Source organism: Schistocerca americana, chromosome X (genome assembly GCF_021461395.2).
Source record: "Schistocerca americana isolate TAMUIC-IGC-003095 chromosome X, iqSchAmer2.1, whole genome shotgun sequence".
Taxonomy (NCBI): domain Eukaryota; kingdom Metazoa; phylum Arthropoda; class Insecta; order Orthoptera; family Acrididae; genus Schistocerca; species Schistocerca americana.
This window is the reverse complement of record NC_060130.1, coordinates 772,020,384-772,038,660: the sequence shown is the minus strand read 5'-3', so window position 1 is coordinate 772,038,660 and position 18,277 is coordinate 772,020,384. Positions and strand designations below refer to the sequence as shown.

The 18,277-nt window shown below is 39.2% G+C and overlaps 1 protein-coding gene across 1 annotated transcript in view; it reads left to right on the top strand.

The window, feature by feature from the left end:
* The first annotated feature begins 1,375 nt into the window (after positions 1 to 1,375).
* The window catches only part of LOC124555426 (histidine decarboxylase), a 387,573-nt gene continuing 370,671 nt past the window's right edge, over positions 1,376 to 18,277 (top strand). The window contains exon 1 of the mRNA XM_047129330.1: positions 1,376 to 1,448. The gene's annotated coding sequence lies outside the window, so the exon portion shown is untranslated. The remainder of the gene's footprint in view (positions 1,449 to 18,277) is intronic.

Sequence of the window (18,277 nt, the reverse complement as noted above, 5' to 3'; positions counted from 1 at the left end):
AAAACGCGGATACTATGGGATTATCTATTGCCTTTCAAGAGTGCTTTAGGGTTTGGATTTAATTTGTATTATTATTGTCATTATTACTATTATTATTATTATTATTAAATTATTGTTTGCAAACTGTTTTACAGTTAATCACAAGTGCTTTGATGTTCTATCTGTTCGAAGCATTTCAAGGGATAACGATATTTCATTCTGGACCTATTAATCCTCCTCACTTGAGAGATCAAATCATTTTTAGGCACAGAGAGAAAAATAGAAACAAGCATCATTAGCTACAACTGAAACGTTGTACGTAAATTTTCGCGTACATTTCCACTACTTTTTTCATTAAGCCTAAACTATCTTTTGGTATTTGCTAAATAAAATTATAAACAGCCGACCAGTTGCAATGGATAAAGAAATTCTTTACCTAGGTTTCGACAAATTTAATTTGTCGAAACCTAGGTAAAGAATTATTTTATCCATTGCAACTGGTCGGCTGTTTATAATTTTATTACGTGAAACCGCTGCTGTTGTGCAGCTGTGTTTAAAATATTTGCTAAATGTCAAGTTCCTTCTAGACAGTCAGAATATTTTCATTTGTACTTTGAAAAAGTGACTGGATATCTACGAAACTTTCGCGTCTCTCCATCTCTGCAAACCGAGAGAACATAGTACCTTCAGTACACTGAGAAAGCATGTTCCTCATCATAAACGGCAAGCTTCATATTCCTCTACAAACGCGAGGGAGAGCTAGTTAGCTTGACGGGAGGGTGACGTGCAAAATGATGAAGGCGAAAGAATTTCGTTATGGCGTTGTATAGCACGAGTATGTAGAGCTCATCAAAAGTAGGAGATGGGCGCGGTGCTTTATTAAGAATACGACGCCCCTCAGCTCCAGATTTTGCGTCACTCTCTGAGCAAATCCGTTATTAGAAATAGTACCGTATTGCTCTTTGATTAATATCTGCGTCATTATTTGTTGATTATGCGCATATTTTTGTCTTTAGCATCCATTGGATTATTTGATTATTCCTTGTACGATGCCTCCTTCGTTTCGAGAATTGAGAAAGGATCTTGTGATAGCGATGTCCACGTAAATACTGCGACAGAACAAACATTTAGAGAATGGACTTAAGGCATGTCGTAGATTGCTTGTTTGGTTTTGAAACCATCTTCAGTCAGGCTATGAGTCCAGTGGTTGACAGCTGTGCAGCTGTCCCAGGGCGCTAATTTAGAATCAGAATGAAGTACGTGGGAGGACAAGGGATATCCCGAAGAAGGTCGGCAGACGTCGGTTGCTCCTTGGACGGCGAGGCGTCGCCCAGTGACGTCACGGGATGGTATAAAAGACGGCGCGTCGGCGGCGCGGCGATCAGTCTGCGCGCCGCTCGCCAGCCGGTCTCTGTGAGTACGTGAGCGCTGCCCGCTGCGCTGGGAACACGCTTCCTACGCCCAAACAAGTACGCTATTTAGCGATCGAATCCGTATCACGGATCATAATTAGTTTCATATCAAAACGATCCTCGCGAACTTACTTAATCTGGCCCTGCGAGGACGTTTTGACCTAGGAAGTATCATAGCAGACAATCTTAAATTAGTTCGCATCAAGCTGTGTCTAATTTAAGAACTACTTTTAATTTCATTTCGTGAAAAACCACCACCGAAGAAAAATTGAATCGCTGCAGGCTGTTTAAAACGGGTACCGTGGTTATTAAACATGGTCATTTCCGTTCACAGTTGGCAATTTTTTTTTATTAATTGCGATTGCAGTTTCGGCTATTAATCATCTTAAGATAGAAATATTATCTAAAAAATATGCACACAGTCAAAAAAACAGTAACATATTTTCTCAACCTATCAAGCGCAAGCACACGATCGTGTCGTGGTATTCTTCTGTTTTTGTGTTTATTTGTCTTCCGTACGACTTTAAGACTGTTCGTACACGCATAGTGTCTGGATTAGAGGCTGTGTTTCTGGCTGTGTGCGTATTTGCCAATGATATTTCTGCCTTAAAATGAATAGCACTCGAAACTTCACAATAAATAAAAAGTGAAATAACGTTTGAGAGCCGCAAGCAGAAACGACCATGTTCATAATTGAATGAAGGCTGTGGGCCAGTCACACATCGAACTATTCATGTCACCGTGATTTGATGTTTCAAAAAGTAAGGTATCCAAACCTTTCGAAATCTTGCATGATCAAACTGTGTCTAAAATACACAAAACTTCTCACAGGGAGTATATGAATCACATATTCTTTTTCTTCTGTAGTTTTTCTGTTATGAAACAGTATATAGTTTCGCAAGGTTCGAAATGTTTGTTAGGGGCAGTAAAACGGTAGCAATTAAGATCATGTGACAAAAAGAAAATATTTGTATGGGACGTATTTTCGAGTAGCTACGAAAGGTGCAATTTTTTACAGCCTCAAGGGGGCTGGAATTGGAACTTATGTGGATATACTACGTACTAGCTGCCATAAAACGTCCAATATGATTCTATCAAAGGACACTGCCGTAACATTTTTAGTAGTTACCAATTTTTCTCTTTAATAAAAACACTGTTTTTAAGCTTCTTTTATGTAACAGTAAAAAAGTGAAAAAATTGCACTGATCAACTCAGAAATAACGAAAATTCACAGAAAAGACAATTCGAGACAACTAAGAAGCTACATTAAGTTTCTCTAAGGGTTTTTTGTGCAGTTTAAATATAGAAGTCTTCGACCACTGCAACATTTATGTATGAATTTCAAGGTGTCACTCTTTATTTATAAGTAGTATTACATCTCACAGTAGTGATGTAGAATCGTAAAAACAACGACCAACCTGGAACCTCAATTTATGGCTGCAATATTTGCTTGTGGTAACCACAAGAACAAAAAGTCATGCTTCTTTATTGTTGAGCAGCCGCGAATACCGTTGTATCACAGAAAAACTGGCGAGAAATGTATACGTGTACGCCACATAACAATCTGTCAACGCCTTCACATAGAGCAGATAGCGTTAAGTAATTGTTAGATCCAGAGAGTATATACATAAATAATCGCCGTTTTTTAAGTTTATTGTAAGATTACTTAGATTATTATTATTATTATTATTTAGAGTATTATTATTTAGTAAGTATTTCCAGAATCCTGGAAATTTTCACACTGACACCCCAGTACTATCTTTTTCTCACGTGGTATGTTGTAATGTGAGCCTGCTAAAAAACACGTGAACCATTCGTTCAAGCACGCGTAATTGAGAGAAACGATTTCTACATTCTTAGGTACTAGCGGGAAAGATACATTTTTGTCTGCAACTTTCTCTGCCAGAAGGTCTACAAACAAATACATTCATACATCAAAGGAAAGAAACATCGACGGTATGAAGTCAAGATTTTCATTTCTAAACTGAAATTTTTTCTGTGTACAATTCTTCCCTTTCTCTATAAGATTTTCTTTCAAAGGCTTAGAACCTTCATTTTTCATCTATTAGTCAAACGTCGTATCTACAGAACACCTTCTTCTGTTATATATCTTTTAATCACAAATAAATTGTTAAGAGTAGGTCTGACATGCATCGAACATATTTGGAAACCTTGTGAAGTAAAATTGAAGGAAAAATGTTTTACTTTATCTTACAATGATATATGGATTAAAACTTAGCGAAAAACTGGATACAGAATCAAAACGTTTTTGTTCGTTATTAGAAGTCCTAAATGACTATGAGATATACGACATATAAGTGTATTTTATGTAGCGTTAGATTCCACCCTAGAATTCTGTGTATTAATACTTATGTAGTTAAATGTAAATCTGACTTATGTACGCTGAGGCATATACGGTTGAATTTGTATGAAAGCTTAATCTAGGTTTCGCAGAAATGTTTTTATACTAATGCGAATTACTGCATAATTTCAAGAATAAGTTGATATGAGTGAAGTCGTTCCATGGCTACAGACGATTTATTGCATATCTCCTACGTAAAATAAATAAATAAAAAGTACTTGGAAAGCTGATATATTGTTATAACAAACAACTAGTGCTTGACATGCAGCTGAATGAAGAATTGATCTAAATGTTTTATACTTCCGCTGGTAACTGCATTTGTTCACTTCAAAATCATGATGATGTACGCTCTGGTATTATGATTAGATCCCAGTTGTATTTGAACTATTTTTCCTGTTGATTTAATGGCTTAAAGTTTAAAGGCACACGATTTACGAAATTGCGCACACTTTCAGCAAACAAGTTTCCAAAGTTTCAGTGATTGTTCAAAACTTACAGAGAGAATGAGTGGCTATTTCATTGCATAGACGAATTATATGTCTTAAGTACACAGAATAAAGCCACACGGACATACACTGGCATTTTGATTATACGTCAATCGGAAGTTAACATTTTCCTGTCTTATTCGTTTGATGTACTCTGATATACAACACTGGACGTCGTACCTCCTTCTTCTTCCTTTTAATCAACTAACGGTGGGTCCAGTGAGCTAGTAACATAGTGGTCACAGGTATGTTGCGATGCGGTCAACGAATACTTGAGACGTACGCTAATGTTTGGTTACCAGTGGAGATTCTGCTTTACAAAAGCAGTTCGCTGGCATCAGTAGAGAGAGGATAAAAATTTAAGAACAGATGGAGATCCATTCTCAATTAGAGTTTGCTAAGTTAATCCAGCCCTATTCTTTCAACCGGGACACTGTCAGCTCTGCACTCTATCTGGACGAAATGTCTCTCTTGAATGACACCGTTATACACGTGAAATTGCCTAATACAAAAGGTACGCTCTTCAATCTATGACACCAATGATTCTTTTCCCGCTCTATAGCTAATGAACGGGTAGTCGCTATCTGAAACTAACATATTGTTTCTTACTACGAATACAACGATTTTAATAGAATTTTATGTTAATAAAGCTCCGATATTGTTTGTTTTGTAACAAAATGAGGAAATCAATTAGAGGTTTTTAAATGATTGCTATATAATACACTTCATGATCTCCCCTCCGTCCACTTGAGAAACTAAGTAAGCATCCCCACATGATGAGTGAGACATTGAATTCACGTGAATGACAAGGCACTACTATCATGCAATACAGTTGTTAGCACATGATTTTCTTATAAAAAGCATGATATTATGATCACATAACGTGAAAGGGTGTTGACGTTATCCCCTTTTATTACTAACCACCACTCTGTGTCATCTAAGTAATCTTTGATTATATAGTATGCATTACTTATGAAGTATGTTTTAGTTGCGTTTTTAAACAGATGTATTTTTTAGTAACCTTTTCCATCCCCTTTGGCAGTCTATTGAACAATTTTATTGACTGATAGAAAATGTTGTTTTGAGTTTTTTGTTTCTTTTTCATTGGTAAATGTAAGTCCAAACGGGCTCTTGTTCCATGATTATGAATAGGATAATTAGTGAAATATACAGTTCTTCCCTCTCCATGGCGTATCTGGTACAGAAATCGGGCGTAGATTTCGAAAGTGAAACAGTCTTGGTTGCACGGCCAACAATACTTTTATTGACGTGTTTCGCCCTTCTTGGGCATTGTAAGAAAATATCAGTATACTACAATGTATGCATCATCGCCGTTTTGTGTACCTTAAACACAGCAGGGTCAGTTGAAAAAGCAGTGCTGGCATAGGACCACATTTTTAGAGGTTTTTAAACAACGTAGCACAATCTGTACACTAAGCAATAACTCGTTCACAAAACACAGAGATTTTGCTTCGTGGTTTGAAAACCTGTAAATGTGGTCCTATACCATCACTGCTTTTTCAACTGACCCCGGGTTTTAAGGTAGATTTTTTAGTCGAAACTAGTGATCCATCCAAATAAAAAATATTTCATCTGCGATCTTGACTTTAGGGGTTTTCAATCCCTAACATAAATAAAAAGAATAACAACAGATCGCGAATCTCCTCGTTGACAGTTTTAACAAACTTGTTTGTTGTCTTTGTGTTCAGTGTTAACTTATTAATATCGCCCAATCGTCAACATCCTCGAGGGTTTCATTCACTTTCTCTAACAGGAGTTCTGATGTTTTATCAGTGACTATGATGTTATTGTTATTGGCAAAAAGAACTTTTTCTCCCTGTCTTACACGGTCTAGAAAGTCATTAATATACAGGGTATAGCTAAAGGTACTTTACAGCTACAATGGCACATGACTCGACTTGTAATGAACATAGAGGAAAAAAGTAATCCATCCAAATAAAAGATATTTCTTATGCGATCTTGACTTCATGGGTTTTCAATCCCTAACATACAAAAAACAGATCCCGAATCTCCTTGTTGACAGTTTCAACAAACTTGTTTGTTGTCTTTGTGTTCAGTGTTAACTTATTACATATCGCCCAGTCGTTAACACCCTCGAGGGTTTTATTCACTTTCTCTAATAGGAGTTCGTATGTTTTATCAGTGAGTGTGATGTTACTGTTATCGGCAAAAATACTTTTTCTCCCTATCTTACATGGTCTAGAAAGTCATTAATACACAGGGTAGCCCTAAAGGTACTTTACAACTTCAGTGTCATATAACTAGACTTGTAATGGACACAGAGGAAAAAAGAAAATATTTTTCTGATGCACCAACTCAAGAATTTTTTTTCTGATTCTTTAACCAAGATCTACCTGCACTCCCTTTGTGGCACGTACAGTATCTAGTCGATTTTCCAATTCGGTCCAAATCAGTTCTAACATGTCAACGTCAGCTGTCTCAATAGCTGCCGTCATTTGTGCCTTCAAATCAGTAGCATCATACACGGTCGTTGTTGCACTGTTCATACGGTTTCATTGACTGTACGCTTTCGTAGTACTGTCGTACGAGGGATCCGCAGTTCTCCGGATGGCTTATGAACGGACTTGTTGGTGAACGCTGGAAACCTGTCGAATTCTCTCCATATCTTCGTCACTTCTCCATGGCCTTTATAAATGTTGGTTCAAATCTACGCTCCCTGTTTCCATGAATTCCATGCCCAATTTTGTTATGGATGGCCGAGAGAATGGTGATTTCCCGTATCGCGTTCTGATATATATCTCTGAATTTTGGTACCTGACTTCGTCTCAATAAACCGCGCATTTTTAATGTGCAGACTCCTTTCTCCGATTACGGTGCTTCTACTACCATGCAACAACGAAGAATTTTTTTTCCAGTTATGTTCCTCTTGTCACCTAGAAAGGCAAAACATTTAGTCATTACCTAAAAAAAAAAAAAGAACCGTTTGAGATGGTGCATCAGACAAACTTTACTTTTCCCTCCAAGTTAATTACAAGTCGATTTATATGACACTGAAGTTGTAAAATAACTTTTGGGACACCATGTAAATTGAGAATAAAACTAGATCCAATACGCTACCATGAGGATTTATCAGACAGGGTTACGAACACTATCAGACCGTGGAGAAATATCGTCGCTGGACAATCGCAAGGAGATGTGAAAGACTTCACCATAATTTCCACTTGGTGTGATCAATGGCAATATCAATAAACTTGGATAAATACCAAATAATGTGCGTAACAAGAAGACAGAACCCTGCAGGACCCGGTTACTAGAAGAGTGGTAAACGTTTACAGCGCTCTCCCCATTTACCCATAAATATTTAATTTTGGAGTAACACTAAGAAGCTAACGCTACCAGTTTTAGATTACCACATCAGCATCAAGTAGTCAAGATAGCAGGCATCGAACGAATTCAGAAACGCACTGCTGTAATAGTTACTCGTCGGTCTAACCGAGCCGGTCGGAGTGGCCGTGCGGTTCTAGGTGCTACAGTCTGGATCCGAGCGACCGCTACGGTCGCAGGTTCGAATCCTGCCTCGGGGATGGATGTCTGTGATGTCCTTAGGTTAGTTAGGTTTAATTAGTTCAAAGTTCTAGGCGACTAATGACCTCAGAAGTTAAGTCGCATAGTGCTCAGAGCCATTTGAACCTTTTTTTTTTTTCCGACATGAAAGTGTAGCGAAGCATCTAAGCGAACTTAAATGGGATTCGTTGGAAGAAAGGTTACGTTGTTCTCGCGAAACTGTTTGGATAAATTTCAAGAACAGGTACTCGAAGAATACTGTTTTAAGCGTCTGCTAGCTTCCACAGGGACGTGCGAAAGAGATTAGAGACTTCGGAACACGTTGAGGCATATACCCAGTCACTTTTCTGTCGCTCAGTACGTGAGTAGAATAGAATAGAAAAACGCTAATACTGGCGAAGTAGATACAGGATGTTAGTGGTATAAATGTAAATATTTTTGTTGTTAGCTGATGACAGTATACTGAACAACATTACATCAGTGTTTACTTCATTCGTAGACAAATAATTATAGCAGAATAAAAACTGTCTCTGTTGCGAAATTTTTTGCACGATCAGATGTAACTGACTGACCTGAAATGTAATTCCCGATTTCAAGACATATCATTTTACGTTAACACTGTCCAGGAGGTTTACATGTTTCCCTCAGGTAGATTTTCCATGTCTCCATAATGAGGCGACAAAAGTGTTACAATATTTCGATTTAAATATGTGTGAAAGACATTTTTTCGATTATGAAACTAAGTAAGTCACGATTACTTGGCAACTTGAGTGCAAAAATCTGTAAAACTGTCTGCGTTTGTCCGCATACCGACGGTATGTACCACATACGAATTATATTACGTCTTCAGAGAGCCAAATATAATTAAATAACAATGAAAATGTGTTTTATATGTGACCTTTGTTGTCGATAAATGTGAAATATAAAACCATGTCGTATGCAGCGTGACTGCATTACCATTTAAATGCGGCAGGTTCGCTGTTTCCCCCTCTTGCCCGTTCTCACACTCAGAAAGCGTGCCATGGCGATGGAACACAAGTCCAGCAAGGCTGAGCGCTCCATACTCGTGGCAGGACATGACTCGTAAGCCGAATTCTTGGCCGGCCGTGGTTTAATGCATGCATGTTAGGATTTAGTGCCGACGGAGAAGAAATCCAGTGGGTACAACGAGACAGCTACAGATGACACGAGGTGAGCAAACCTCTCCCAAGTGACACTAGCAGACGATCTGGGGAAAATGACGGAGTGTTTGATAGTGAAATACTCAACGTAGCTCTCCACATGCAACAATTCACAAAGAACAACTTGTGCTGTTAGCATGTCGAACGCAGTAATGTATCACGGCAGGAACATCCCATATCTTATCATGATTAGTTACTTGGTTGGGAATGGTAGAAAACGCTATAAACTCCTGCATAGAAGAGAAGGAATGAGCAGTTATCTTTAGGTCTTCCAAATTAAATACGAATCAACGCAGTGATAAACTCCGACAAGAGAGCCACCAGGCAGACATCGCGCTTGTTGACTTTGGGATTACTGTTCTCCACTGTCGTTTAATGAAAAAGTCATACAATTACGAAACACTCGATTATACACTGAAGCACCAAAGAAACTGGTACAGGCATGCGTATTCAAATACAGAGCTATGTAAAGAAGCAGAATACGGCGCTGCGGTCGGCAACGCCTCTATAAGACAACAAGTGTTTGGCTCAGTTGTTAAATCGGTTACTGCTGCTACAATGGCAGGTTATCAAGATTTAAGTGAGTTTAAACGTGGTGTTACAGTCGACGCACGAGCGATGGAACACAGCATTTCCGAGGTAGCGATGAAGGGGCGTTTTCCCGTACATCCATTTCACGTTGTACTGTGAATATCAGGAATCCGGTAAAACATCAAATATCCGACATCACTGGGGTCGGAAAAAGGTCCTGCAAGAACGGGACCAACGACGACTGAAGAGAATCGTTCAGCGTAACAGAAGTGCAACCCTTGCGCAAATTGCTGCAAATTTCAATGCTGGGCTGTCAGTGTGCGAAATCAACGAAACATCATTGATATGGGCTTTCGGAACCGAAGGACCACTCGTGTACCATTGACGACTGCACGACACATAGCTTTACGCCTCGCCTGGGCCCGTTGACTCCGACATTGGACTGTTGATGACTGGAAACATGTTGCCTGGTCGGACGAGTCTTGTTTCAAATTGTATCGAGCGGATGGACGTGTACAGGTGTGGAGACAACATCATGAATCCGTGGACGCTGCATGTCAGCAGAGCACTGTTCAAGCTGGTGGAGGTTCTGTAATGGTGTGTGACGTGTGCAGTTGGAGTGATATGGGACTCCTGATATATCTAGATACGACCTTGACGGGTAACACATACGTAAGCATACTGTCTGATCACCTGCATCCATTCATGTTCATTGGGCATTCCGGCGGACTTGGGCAATTCCAGCAGCACAATGCGACACCCTACACATGCAGAATTGGTACAGAGTGGCTCCAGGAACACTCTTCTGAGTTTAAACTCTTCCACTGGCCGGTAAACTCGCCAGACATGAACATTATTGAGCATATCTGGGATGGCTAGCAACGTGCTGTTCTGAGATCTCCACCCTCTCGTACTCTTACGGATTTATGGACAGCCCTGCAGGATTCATGGTGTCAGTTCCCTCCAGCTCTACTTCAGACATTAGTCGAGTTCAAGTTACGTCGTGTTGTGGCTCTTCTGTGTGCTCGCTGGGGCCCTACACGATATTAGGCATGAGTGCCAGTGTCTTTGGCTCTTCAGTGTATGTGCTAGCGTAAACAGGGTTTCTTGATAAGAGAGATCAACTCTTAGGCCACAGACGAAGAATCATAACCAGAAACAGACGTGACACCGTATTTATTTCAGGGAAGGTTACAGGGCCACTACCGTTGAGAACGTATGTCGGCAAATAATGCAAATTCTACCGTATAATGGTAAGGTCTACAGAGAAGTGGCCGTTTTAGCGTTCTTTGGAAAAGAACCAGTTTGAAGAACATCTGTGCTGTCCAAGCTCGTGTGTCTGTGTTCCTTACCAATCTGAAATGATTGAAAAACTCGAAAAAGATTAAAGCAGTCCCTGAGGTGACGGAAGAGCGTTAGAGACATGCTTAACAATCAATAGTAGAGTATTCGGAACAGGCGTCGTGGTTCATGTGAACGACTACTCTTAAAATTCAAGAACCAGTGTTCATATAAGATTGTAAGACTGTATTACTACATCGAACAGAATGTCGTTTTCTCGCGTAATAGCTGTAAATGGAGTATAAGTGCGAGATGGTATAGCTATAACAATCGTAGCACATATCCTTCACCATACAGTAAAAGTTGCCTTCGCAAGTATGACTCTGGCTGTAGGAATAGAAAAAATAAAACGACTGAATTGTCTTATTATTTAACAACTGGTCATCATAAGATAAGATGCTACCATTTCAGTGACTTGGATACTTTCTAACAGTCTATGAATCGAATCCCAGGGAGATCAGAAAATTTTACAAAGTCTATTGTGATCGCGCACTTCTGGCAGAATTTTAGCTACACAAAGTGAAGCGACATAAAACCCAGTAACGTACCTGTTCAGGTTATGTATGAAATGCACACTCGTAAATGCTCACAATGGTGCTTCATTGTTTCGAAAAGGCTAATAGAGAAACAAATTAACTGACACTTCGGATGATACAGCCTAACACCACTCGTGTCCTTACTATTATTTTTCTAATAACTATGTAAAACCTTCTGAGAATGCGAAATTAAGGAAAAAATTGTTGATTTGTTGAGTGTTACAAGTGCATTTACAATACTTTTTCTTGCTTACCGTAAAACTGATATCAAATGTATCGTATCATAACATCCTTTCGTGTTCAATATATCGCTACTAGTGGAATTACATGACTAAACATAATACTTTATAATGAATGTAGAGTCTGGTATCATCTGTTACAGAAGAATGGTAACGATCCTGTTCTTTATCTTTCGGGGCGATCTAAGCTGGCAATTTTAGACGAGTACGTTTACAACAGCTAAAACCGATATGAAGTCAGAAAAAAATGCCACAACATGACATCACCAAGTCACTAAGAGGATGGCGTCCACCTCTGGATGAAATGTGAGACGAGAAAACGCGGAGTGATAATAGAAGGAAACTAAAATAACAACATTAACTGTAGCTATCTAGCTGATCATTTAAAAAATGAATACAATACCTTATAATCTGCCGCATAATACAGCTTAAAATATATCCTGTATTAGTCTTTTATTCCTGAAAGGAACGTTGTTTAATTTTTTTAAAATAAAAGTGCAACTAGTGTTATAAGTGCCTGCAAAAGAAGAAATAAAGTATTTCAAGATGTCTCAAATATGTACGTATAATAGCCTCTTCTCCTAAGGGGATCGTGTTTCTACCACGGAATTAGCTGCAGACTGCATGGGCTCCTGCAAAGGAGCTACTGTAGGATACGCGTAAATCAGGAAGCAGTTGGCGTATCGTAAAAGTGATAGGGAGGAAGGACAGTTTCAAAGCGAATGTAAGTAATGGGGATGGTAGGAAACTGCAGGTTACCAGCGAGTTCAGATTTTGAGGATTTTCAGTCTTCTGCGTGGTCTAAGGGTTACGTTAAAACTCACAGATATATTATTTGTAATAGCATGTTAAATTATTGATGAACCAGATACAGTATGTTAAATTGAACTTATATAATTGAAAAAGGAAACTTTGGGCCCAGGAGAATACTTTCACAACGTCTTGTGTCAACAGAATATTTTTTATTCGTTAGAGTCGCTAATACAGGTTGTAATACTTACCGGTTTTTAGTTTTTCTTGCAAACTATCTTCAGCTGAAATCGTACCTTCCATTACGATTTTAGTAGGTCTAATTAGTAAATATATCGTAAGGCATACTAGGAGTTTGACATTGTATACCATATGTTACAGTACTGATACACCAACTACAGTCCAAGTGGAAAGTATGATCTGGTCTGGAGATGGTTTGCAAACTAAACTGACGCTAATTATCACTAAAATTCGTAATAGTCTGCCTGATGTATAACAAATATTCTGTTGCAAATGAAGATGCTTATTGAAAGATGTGAAAGTAATCATAATTTTGTTTGTCACTTTTGTCTATAGGGCTCACAAAATTTTAATGAATAGAAATATAACTACAAGTTGTATAGGTTAAATGCCGTCCTTAGCAACTATATTAAAAGTCTTATTCAGACCAGAAATACAACTTCTTTTGCTGTAGATAATTAGAAACTAGGAACAGATGTGTAGGTATCACAGTGTGATCAAAAGACGCTTGAAAGATGTGTGCATTAAATACAGCGTGGCATGAGACTTCAACTGAAAGGAACAATCGCAGTATTACAATATGCCTAAAATTTATGAGATAGGTTTATTGCTTCTTATACTTCAGTACAGAGCCTGAAGTTATCTGTGAAATGCTACTCGTGATGGGTTTCGTTTCGCGTTGAGTGAAAAAATATATATATATGAATTCGTGTGGACGGATAGGATCTAGAATACAACACGAAACCCGTCCCTTGTACAACGATTCTACTATATCGATAGCGCCAAATGGGACGCATCTTGATGTATTACTGACTCCGTCAATATAACTATAATTGTAATCACATACTGGGAAGAAATGAGGCATCTATGACGCGTTATACGTTGAGAAAACATCGGTGTAATGAGAAGTTTTGCAACTGGCTCTTAATGTGAGAAAATGTACAACGATACACTTCATTAAGCGTAGCAATATAGCCGCCTTCGAATTCACTATTAATGACTCACACTGGGAGTCAGTGACGTTATGGGAACAATAGGAGCGGCAATGTGTGCGAATATGAAGTGAAACCATCTAATAAGCACAGTTGTAGGAAAAGCAAATGACAGTGGGGAACTGCTTGCAGTCTACGAAAGATGTTACTTGCAAAACAAATGCCTAAACTAGATAACTTTTTTAAGGAGTGGGATCCAGGTTACACTAACGGGGATATTAGAGCATAACGAAAGTGCTGAAAATCTTAATTGGAAAATATTCGAAGAGACACACTCAATATTTTGCAAAAACCTTGTTGGAAAATTCTAAGAACTGGTTCTCAGTGCACAGTCTACTAATATTCTTCGGCGTCCGTAGCTCATTCCACGGCTACTTGTGTTCATATTCTAGTCACCTCAGTCTCCTACGGTTACCAGTATTCGTCCCAGTAACGACGTAAGGAATATCAAAACACCGTACACCTGTCACTCTACTCTCTGTAATGGACAAGATATTTACAAAAATTATCAACAAGTGAATCGAGAAAACATGGGATTCCAGTCAATCAAAGGCTCGCTTTAGTAACGGATACCGCACAGTGCACCATTTTAAGACATCTGTGAAATTATAGAACGGAATAATCAGTATATATTAGGAGTTTTTCTAGACGTCATCAGTTTTGAGGATGCTTCTTAATCGGTGTCAACAGAATTTATAATAATAACTGGTGAGGAACAGGGCATTAGTATACTAAAGTATATTAGTATACTAAAGAATCTATGCGCCAGTGCGCCATGTCCCATCTGAGCAGTGCGAAATTCAGACTTGAAAGTGGGGTCAGGCAAGGAGATTTCATTGTATACAGGACAGATTAAGAGAAAGACTAAATGGACAGCGAAAGAAATACGTAGACAAGAGAGTGAAAATGCCCCGAAACACGTTCCATATACTAAATACGGTTTTAGAAATTAAGATTATGACGTGACAACGTAAAATTTCCCTGCTTATTAATTGATAATATTCTTGTCGGAGCTGCAGGTGTGTCATAAAATCATCTTGACACAAAATTTCAGCGGACCATCTGGCCGTCATCTTCATTTGAGAACGCTGTTTGTTAAATTTCACCCGAACTGCCTCCTGCAGTGAACGGCGGTCCTTTTATACTCCTCGTGGAAACATCAGCGTCTGAGAAGGGAAGTGCGTGACCTCGAAAGCTCAGAACCGCACGAAAATGGTGCTTGGAATATAAATCGCTTGTCCCAAAAACAGTAGTATGAGCCATTCGCATGCAAAACTGTGCGTCTTACCACGAGAGGCATTTGAACGATCACCTACTCAAGGTCTAACGAGGGAAACTTTGGTAGCGCAAATATAGTAGGACCAAAAACACACATATTTTAATGTCGTGACAAATTGCTATATTTCCCTCTGCTTAAAATAATTATTCTGTCTGAACAACAAACTTTTTTCTGCTGACCCGACAGATAGAGATGCTGACCGAAACGCGTTTGTCAGTCAAGAAAGCAATGCGTAAAATCTTCAGTGATTACCGTAGTAGAATATTGTCTAAAGATCTTTAACAAATTCTGTTCAAATGTAGAGGCTGTTAGTGGCAGCAAAGTTGTCCAGTCACTCATGGACGAGGCAGGAACTGAACTTCAGAGTAGCAAAGCAAAAGCAGAGATACTTAACTCTATTTTTAAATGTTCCTTTACAAAGGAAAACCCAGGAGTATTGCCCCAATTTGATTCTCGTACCACCGAAAGGATGAGAGAAATAGATGTTAGTTTAAGTGGCGTTGAGAAGAAACTGAAATCGTTAAAACTGAAGAAAGTATCAGGGCCCCGATGAAACTCCCAACATATCTTATACCCACTTCGCTGCTGAGTTAGGCCCTCTGTTCACTATAATCCATCGTAGATCCCTTGAGCAAAAAACAGTACCTACTAGCTGGAAGAAAGCACGGGTCGCACCTGTCTACAAGGTTAGCTGAAGTGATTCACAAAACTACCGTCCAATATCCTTGATATCCATTTGTTGTAGAATCTTAGAACATATTCTGAGCTCAAACATAATGTGTTATCTCGAACAGAACGACCTCCTCCATGCCAACCAGCATGGATTTCGGAAACATAGATCGTGTGAAATCCAACTCACACTTTTCTCGCATGACATCTTGAAAGCCGTGGATCAAGATAGTCAGGTATTTCTCGACTTCCGAAAAGCGTTTGACTCAGTATCACGTGTACACTTATTATCAAAAGTGCGATGATATTGGGTATCAGACGAAATATGTGACTGCGTCGAGAATTTCTAGATAGGGAGGACGCAGTGTGTTATTTGGGATGGCTAGTCATCGACAGATGTAGAAGTAGTTTTGGGTGTACCCGAGGGAAGTGTGTTATGTCCCTTGCTGTTCACGATCTATACTAATCATCTTGCTGGAAATATTAATAGTAACCTCAGAGTCCTCGCAGATGATGCAGTTATCCACAGCGAAGTACACCACAAATATTCGGTCAGATCTTGATAAGATTTCAAAGTGGAGCAACGATTGGCGGCTTACTTTGAAGGTTCAAAAATGTAAAACAGTGCGCTCCAGAAAACGGAAAAACATAGTATCCTATGAATATAATATCAGTGAGTCACAGTTGGAATTACTTGGGTGTAACGCTTAGTGTAAAGATCACATAGGCTCAGTTGATAAAGCAGATAGTACACTTCGGTTTATTCGTAGAATACTAGGTGAACGCAAACAGTCTACAAAGGAGATTGCTTCCAAATCACTCGTGCGACATGTCACAGAATATTGCTCAAGTGTGTGGGATCCGTACCAAATAGGACAAACACTGGATATTGCACGTGCGCAGAAAAGGGCAGCACGAATCGTCGCAGGTTTGTCTGACCCGCGGAAGAGTATCACTAAGATGCTGAAAGAGCTGAACTGACAGACTCTTGAAGATAGCCGGAAACTGTTCCGAGAAAGTCTGCTAACAGTGTTTCAAGAACCGACTTTAAGCGATGACTCTAGGAATATACTATAACCATCTGCCTATCTCTCCAATAAGAGTCGTGATGATGGGATTAGATTAATTGCAGCACGCACAGTGGAATTTAAACCATAATTGATCCTGTGCTCCTACGTAAATGGAGCGGGAAACAGCTCTAATAACAGTTACTGTGGTACGTACCCTTTGTCGTGCCCTACACAGTGATTCACAGTGTCTAGATGTAGTTGTAGACCTATTACACAGCTATTCAGTCTTCGAAGTGCAAGTGTAGGATTTCAATGAAGTGGTCAAAGCAAAGTGGAATAGAAGAATATACCCATCTGACTAAAGCTACTTTTTCACATTCAACATCATTTCTGCACTCAAGCAGTTCAATATCAAACGCTTCTTTTGAAAATATAATTAATGTGACCTTTGATATTGGGCTGCTTGAGCGTAGAAATGATGTTGAATGTGAAGAAGTGGCTCCAGTCAAATGCGCATATTTTTCTGTTCCAGTTCATTGAAATTCTACACCTACACTCCGAAGACTGAATAGCTGTATTACTAGAAAACAGTTGGTTGTTGAGAGAGCGTAATTATTTTAAACAAAAGAAAATATATTAATAAGTGATGACATTGCAATACTTGAACTTTTGGTCCTATATTTTCGATATTTTGTTGCGTCGCTTTATCAAAGTTCCTCTCTTAGACTTTGAATAGTTAATCACTCAAATGTAATTCGTGGTAAGACGCGCTCTCTTAAGACGAGCGATTTATAATCTAAGCACATTTCTGTGCACTTTTCAGAGTTCAAGGATACACACAACCACTGCGAGTGAAAAATCTTCGCTAAGGGAAACGATCAATCGCTACTGTGAGCCTCTGCCGCCCGAGTCAACGACCGTTGTTTTTTAATACAAAATAAAACGGGATTATGCATCTTACTTAAAGGGCAGCTTTTGTCTCTGTTTATAGTGTATAATATAGCATTACATGAGCATGAAAGTTTACAGTCAGTGTGTATTCTAGTTTCGACGTATGACAATGCGAAAAATATGCACAAGTTGAAAGCTCTTCATCTAGCAATGAAGTGATACATGTTGGGAATTGCTAGGAGAGTCAGGGAGTCAAAAAAATGTAAGGGAAGAGACGTAATTATGCCTGGAATGAAAATGGAATGGGCGCAAGCGGGACATATATCCAAGCGAATGGATTGTAAGTGGAGCAACCACGTTTTGTGCCGCATTATGAGGTAGAAGAAAATGTAGACAGATGGTGTCTAGGTGACATTAAAAATATGCAGGAGCAACACGGATGTGCTGAAGATGGTGAAACGTACAGAAGCTTAGAACAGACCTTTATGCTGCAATGGATGTCAAATCGCGATGATGATGATGACGTAGATCGAACTCATTGTTTGGTAATGATTGAGACCCACAGGCAAGCAGAACGCATTGTCTTAGCCGTAAGTCTGATAGGTCGCTGTCTATAGTAAGTATCAAATAAGCACGTGACTGCAATGCGAAAAGTGTGCCGAAAGCACAGCGGATTAGGCCCACGTATGGCTTCCACGACGGCGGCGCTAGCTCGCAGTACCACGTGTTGGCCGACTACTCAAATCTCTTACTGCCCACTCAGCGATCACTTCCGACCTTCAGTACCAATTCACTGTCTTATTTAGTTCTTAAAAACAAGTGTATATACGTTTA